Source organism: Athene noctua, chromosome 19, assembly GCF_965140245.1.
Source record: "Athene noctua chromosome 19, bAthNoc1.hap1.1, whole genome shotgun sequence".
In the NCBI taxonomy this organism is placed as follows: Eukaryota; Metazoa; Chordata; class Aves; order Strigiformes; family Strigidae; genus Athene; species Athene noctua.
The window spans coordinates 1,439,745-1,445,841 of NC_134055.1; the positions used below are offsets into that span (position 1 = coordinate 1,439,745).

At 52.8% G+C, this 6,097-nt stretch overlaps 1 long non-coding RNA gene across 5 annotated transcripts; it reads right to left on the reverse strand.

Moving 5' to 3' along the window:
- Positions 1-122: 122 nt before the first annotated feature.
- On the reverse strand, positions 123-6,037 carry LOC141968330 (uncharacterized). 5 transcript variants are annotated; one of them, XR_012634842.1, is made up of 5 exons: positions 5,489-6,037; positions 2,842-3,036; positions 1,881-2,042; positions 925-1,065; positions 123-256 (listed from the first exon to the last, which is right to left on the reverse strand). It is a non-coding gene; the product is annotated as an uncharacterized LOC141968330 (long non-coding RNA). The 5 variants fall into 5 exon arrangements; XR_012634839.1 differs by having other exon boundaries at positions 2,842-3,441; XR_012634840.1 differs by lacking the exon at positions 5,489-6,037 and adding an exon at positions 3,307-5,477.
- Between the last annotated feature and the right edge of the window lie 60 nt (positions 6,038-6,097).

The window sequence follows — 6,097 nt, forward strand, 5'->3', positions numbered from 1 at the left end:
TTCAGATAATTGTTGTTCACCCCACTTTTCCCTCATGTATGTACTTTCCCTTTTTTTTTTTTTTTTGAAGTAAAATGTAAATTCAACCTGCCTCAAGTTGTTCGAAGGTCATTCACTTGTGCTGCGGGACGAAGTTGGTGTCTTCAGAAATCCTTTTTCTGTTTCTTGTGACGGTGAGATGTGGAGGGTTCTCTGGGTCGGAACCAGGGGCCTCGTGGCAGCAGGCGCAGGATCCAGCCCTGGAAACCCCATTTCTCTGGGGAAAATCAGAATCCGGGTTGAAATCCGGTGTCTGGGATCTACCCAGAATGGTGCCTGTGTGTGTGTGTGATCTTGCGCAGTTCTAAATAACGACAGGAGTGATTGCTGGTGGGTAACTGAGGACAGAGTTTGGACAGAATAAAGCCCATTGTCATGAATTTCATGTCACTTCAATAAGATTACCATAATTGAATAATAAATCAGAATATTTCTTTTTAAAATGTAAATTTAATATTTTAATAAAACAGCTGCTTGGTCTTTAAAGAACATTTCAGTATAATTTGTCTATTTGAGCTTTTCTAGCTTAGAAGCTTGAAGTTTCAACTGTCAGGCAACTTTTATGACAAATGATTAATCAAATCTATTTTTCTTTTAGGGGAATATATGACTTTCCTATTAAAAATGTTTAAGTACTCATACTCTGGCTCTGTGAATCGTAAAAGGATGTAAAAACACATTAAAGCGTGACTGCATCGACTCCTGCTGAGGCATCTCATTGTTCCTGCGTAGCAAACGCACCCTTAGGCCTGCTCAGTGACAGACAGACAGACAGACGGGCGCAGGGACAGGTGACTCACTGCAGCCCTGGTGCCGGCAGGGCCTGCCCGCCAGGAACAGCAGCACTTTCTGAACTCTTAGGTTTTAGGAGCATATTTTCCTTACCTTCGCGGAGACGTTCGTTAATCCAACACTGAGGAGAGCAGGGAGGTGGTTCCTGAACAGCATTTACTCAACCACTGCTGCCAAAACCACTGGAAGTTCCTCTTTTGGGACAGTTGAGCTTCCCTGAGATCACAAAACACACTGTAGCCACAGTGAGGGAATAAAAGGAGAAATAATTTTATTTTAGTTATGTCTTTAAGCCACTGGAAAACCTGTATTTAGGGAAAAAATTGCACCTTTGGAGCAAGCAGATTTGTCTTGGGAATTAGCTACAAACTCCCTGCCCAGCTGATGCTGCTGAAATATTTTACAGGAAAAAAGCAAAGTAAAAATTCAGAACTTTCTTGGATGCGGGGGTATAAATTCTGTTCTAGCAGTACGTAGGGCAAAACTGCAGGAGGAGGAAGAGAAAGAAAGTTGTTATTCACAGGCAGTCAGACTGGCCCATAACGTGAGCAGCCAATTCCTAAATGTTAAGCTGTCTGGTATAAGTGTTTCCCAACACCTCTGACGGGAGAACAAGCCTTCACAATATTCATATTTTAGACATCCCAGAAGTTTCAAACTAAACTTGTAACTCCCTTAACAGACTTTAAGCCCACTGAAAAAAACTGCCAAGAGAGATGCACAAACATTCAACCCCCAAGCCCTTTCCCGGGGCCGGCAGGACGCGGGCGCTGGGGGGATTCGCTGTCCCCTGTGAGGACCGGCCTCACCTTGGGCTGCCTGGGGGCAGGCTGGGCCCCCGCTGCAGGGAGCTGGGGTTTATTTCTCTACCCTCCCCTTAGGCCCATCTATGAGGGCAAGGTGGACAGAGAACACACAAACCTAGATGGCTGGAATGCGATCAGTCACTTGGTGTCAGAACTGAAAGCTAAAGCCGGGCTCTCACAGCTCTGAGGTGTGGCCGTTCCCTTTCAAGGCAAGGGTGGTCCCTTCCCTCCACCAACGCTCACCATTTATAGGTGTGAATCCTTTGTTCAGTCCTGGTTTCTTCAGCTCACTGCTGCCATGTTTAACAAGCTCTCAAATGAAAATAAATCCCTGGGTTGTGTGGGTGGGGCGTGCAGAGTAACAGCTCCCGTGATGTGACTTGTTAAAACAAGTACAGGTTTGTCCTTCAAAGCAGGAATGAAAAAAAAAAAAAAAAAAAAAGTCTGATGATTGCATCTTCAGGGATATTCAAGTGCTAATGCTATAAATAGCGATGAGTAACTGTATGTGCAAGAAAATCCCACTGAACTAGTACAGATTTCTTTTGCTCATAGCACGGTGTCCTTCTGAAAAACTTTGGCTGCCTGAACCCGCAGCCGAGCAGAACCTCTCAGCCCGACCTCCACAGCCGTGACGACACTGGTGGGGGCCGGGGCCCGGACTGGCCTCACTGGGGCTGCGTCTTCCAAGCCCCCACTCTCCAGTTCTGCTTCCTGAGGCTGCTCCCATTTAAGAACTAAGATGGCAGCAGGGGGCCACGGGTGCCTCGACCTCACCTGTCCTGCGGGCTCTGCCCTCATCTGCTTTCTGGGAAGTTCCTCCCCAGCTCCCCACAGCATCAGCCACGGGTTTTTTCCCTTTATTGGCGAGCTCCTCTCCTCCCGGCGAGGCCGCCGTTCTCATTTCCAAGGGGCCTGGGGCACGTTCAGCGCAGCACCAGGCAGGTAGAAGAGGCTTTCAGCTCTGCCGGCAGCGGCTGCACGTGCCAGGAGGGCACAGGGAGAAGCTCACGTCGTGCGAGAGACCTGCCCAGCCGCCTGCCAGCGGCTCTGACCGGACGCGGGCCGGGGACGGCGCGGAACAGCGGCTCCGCGCCAGCAGAGGCTGGTTCACACGGCACAAGGCCCTGCTGTACGGACACCGGCCAGGCCCCGCGGTGGCTGAGGCAGCACGGCAAAGCAAGGGAAGGAATTTCTGCTTTACCTTGCAGCTACGTCCCCGCGGAGCTGGGACCAAGGGGCAGAGGCCGCGGAATCCTGCTGTCGAACCGCTCGCGTGAGGAGATGCTCGTGGAAAGGGGCAAAGAGCCCCTCGCCAGCCCGGCGCGCTCCGGCCTCCCGCAGGGCTGCTTCTCCTCTGCTCTCCCTCCATCCTTGCCTTTAACTCCTGGTCTCATTCCTGAAAGAGGGAAAAACCAACTGCTACTCCTCGCTGCCCCTCGCTGCCGGCAGGAGCCGCAGGGGAGCAGCCAGGGCAGGCGGAACCCGGGGAGCACAAGAACCTGCCGCGGCGCTGCCAGGGCTGGGCCGAGCGCCCTGCAAGGCCAGGCAGCAAGCACACCTCTGCTGCTGGCCTTAATTTTCCAGTTCTGTTTGAGATGGTAATGGTATAGCTTTAATTTACAACAAAGAAGAAAAAATTGGCCTCGAGGATGCTGACATACCTTACCTGTTCTTTTCTTGTTTTCAGTAATCCTTTTCACTTTGTATGGTGCCAATTTTTCTTTTAACATCACCATGAAAATTGAACCAGCAAGCTAGAAACCTGTTTCCCACTCATGAAAAATTCAGACAGGAACTGTTTCTGCAAGAAGAACATGGTTTGTCAGACACAGCAGCAGTTAATCGTTCTGTTAGCAGTGTTTGTTCTACTTGACATCAGTATTATTTTATTATTACTCCACAGAATATATTTTCCCTTTTGCTATAGTAAAGCGTATGGACTTTGCTGTAAGAGCTCAGCTGGGCACTGCCCACAGAGCAAGACACCCGTTCTGTCCCGAGAGCTTAAAATGTTTAATGTCGCAGTGTGCGTCTGTCACAGGCTGTCCCCGTGACCTTGGACAAAGCTCCTAACACGTTCTGGCACCAGAAACCCCTGAACTGCCCAACTCTAACAGCCAAGACAGCCGTCAGTTGGCCGAATCCTTAACAGACAAACTTCTGAAATCGTCAGATTCAAGACATTAAAAGGGCAAAGTTTCAGCATTGCTGTATTTTTTCCATTCCGCATGTGGCGCGATTTGTAGTCTTTAAGCAGACATCACGGATTTCTGACTGCTCTAAAGAAAAAGGTTGAGGCAAATCAGGGCCTTTTCCCAGAAAAATCCTTACACACATTAGTAATGTAGGAAGGACAGTCCTGCTCACACCCGATTCTGCGATTTTTCTGTTACTCACTCACACTCTGATGTACTAACTGCTCGCTGCGCACATGTGTAAATCAACAACTGAGCGGGTTAACTCCAACCAGCCTGGTCAGGAGGCCAGGAAAACCACCCTGGCGTCCTGCTGTTGAGTTGTTTACAACAGAAGATTCCCTGCAGCATCACACGGTGCAGAGCGAGCTGTTCACGGGAACGGGAAAGGCTCTGCAGCACCACTCGTTCTAGCAGGACGAAGTTCTAAAAGACTTTGGTTACTGGAAATAGGAGGGAGGCTAATTCTGGGGTAATCTATTGCTTCTAGATGAAAAGGAAGATCAGGCTCTCCCAGCTGGAAGGAGCGCGATGCTGCAGCCCCCACCGGTTACCACCAGGAATTACTCTGCTTTCCTGCATCCCTTCTGGCTCTGCTCTTCCCTGCTGCCTTCTCCTGCCCCACAGCACGCCTGCAGGAGCCATCTCTCCCTGGCCTATTTCTTCCCTCGACTTTGCCTCTAGGTTTCCAGAAGACAAAAAAGCACCCGAAGTTGTTCCATTGGGAAACCCAGAGCCATCTGTTACCACAAAGACAGGCCCAGTGACAAACCGAGAACAGTCTCCTCTGTGGAACACAAAGCAGAAAGATACCCTGGCGGTGTTGTGGGTACGGCACCGTCCTGGGGGCCACCCCCGTGCCCAGCTGAGCCGGGACCCCTGGTTTGAAGCAGAAGCCACCACAGTGCCAGGCTGCTGAGGCAGGAGAAGCACCAGGAAAAGCCAACACCCGGGGCTCCCCACCGTTCCGTGCAACTGTGCTGGATTACCTGGAGAGCAGAGACACCGCAGAGCCAGCGCAGAGGCCAAACTCCTCCCCTGCCGGGTGTTAGTGTGTTATTAACACAAAAATGAACAATGATCCCCCCGAAAGGTCAGAGCAGAACTTTTCCCAAGGCACAGCTGCTCAGATTGCTCCAGCTACACCCTGTATCCTTTTCCTCTCTCATACCAGTATCTGCTGTGTAAATCCCAAGCTCTTTAGAACAACCGCAACTATTTCTCAGAGCCTTGCCCAGAGCTCTCCCAAAAGCTGTCAAACAAGCCCCCAAAAACCACCCCAGCACCAGGCCATGCTTTTCCACTGTGTATCCCCCACCAAAACCTCAGAGAGTCCTTGGAATGCAGAAATCATTTACCCACCATATTTTTTTTTAAGAATACAGAAAAGCTCTAGGGGGAAATGTCACAAGTATTTAACAATAAAATGAAAACAAAAGTCTCTATTAATTCCAACTTTGTGCTGCTGCAGCTACGCAGTCATCCCGCCCAAACACAGATTTTTGTTCCTTATTCTGGTTCAGCCGTGGCAGACAGCAGCTCCAATTGAGCGCTGCTGTAGCTGCCAACCCGTTTGCTTACTGCCTGACGCTTCTGCCATCAGGTCGGGATTTGCAGCATCTGTCTAAAACTTTATCTAAAGCAGAGATTCACCTCTGTCTGTCTGAGCAGCACGGCGGGAGCCAGCAGCGCCTGGCTGTGTCTGGAGACACCGATGAGCCGAGGCTCCGGGCTGAGGTGAGCCTGGGGATCCCAGCAGAGAACGGCGCTGAGCAGCTGGAGCGGGTGAGGGGGCCGAGACGCGGCTTTTAAGGACTCTGAGAGGGGCGAGGAGCCAAGAGCCGTCCGCGGCCCCGGGAAGAGGTGACCCGGGTGCCCCAGGACCGGCCGAAGCAGAAGGCCCAGCAGGTCCTGCCGGGGAGAGGCGGCAGCTCGGCACCTCGCAGGAACCCCGCGGCGAAGCGCCGCGACGAGGCGGCCCGGCCGGCTGGGCCGGGGCGGGAAGGGCCCGCCGGCGTGAGGGAAACCCTCCATTACCCAGGCCGCGGCGCGGGGCTGCCTCCCGCCGGGGGTGAGGGACCCGCAGGGGCCGGCCCCGCCGCCGCGGCCCGGCCCGGCCGGGCTCAGTGGCTCCGCTCGCCTCACGCCGGGTCCCGAGCGCGGAGGGGAAGGAGGCGGCGCGGCGGGAGCGGCGGGAGCGGCCGGGGCTCCCCGCACACCCGCGCAGCGGCCATGGCGGCGGGGGCGCAGCGCGCAGGCGCG